Below are 214 nucleotides of genomic sequence, written 5' to 3' on the forward strand. Positions count from 1 at the left end.
CTCGCGCCTACCCCGCCCGCCTGCGCCTCGCGCCCGGCCTGTCACGCGCTCGGACGGGCTGGGCGGCTGGTCATGGCCGCCGGCAGCCACTGCGCAGGCGCGGGGCAGGGCAGGTTGCGGGCGGGGCCGAGTTGTCAAATGGCCGCCTGGGTCGGCGCGCGCGGGTGTGGGGCTAGGCAGCTCTCCCTTTGGAGCGTCTCCTGCTGGCTTTTCC

The sequence above is a fragment of the Gavialis gangeticus genome, unplaced genomic scaffold (genome assembly GCF_001723915.1).
Source record: "Gavialis gangeticus isolate Ggan-Ray unplaced genomic scaffold, GavGan_comp1, whole genome shotgun sequence".
In the NCBI taxonomy this organism is placed as follows: Eukaryota; Metazoa; Chordata; order Crocodylia; family Gavialidae; genus Gavialis; species Gavialis gangeticus.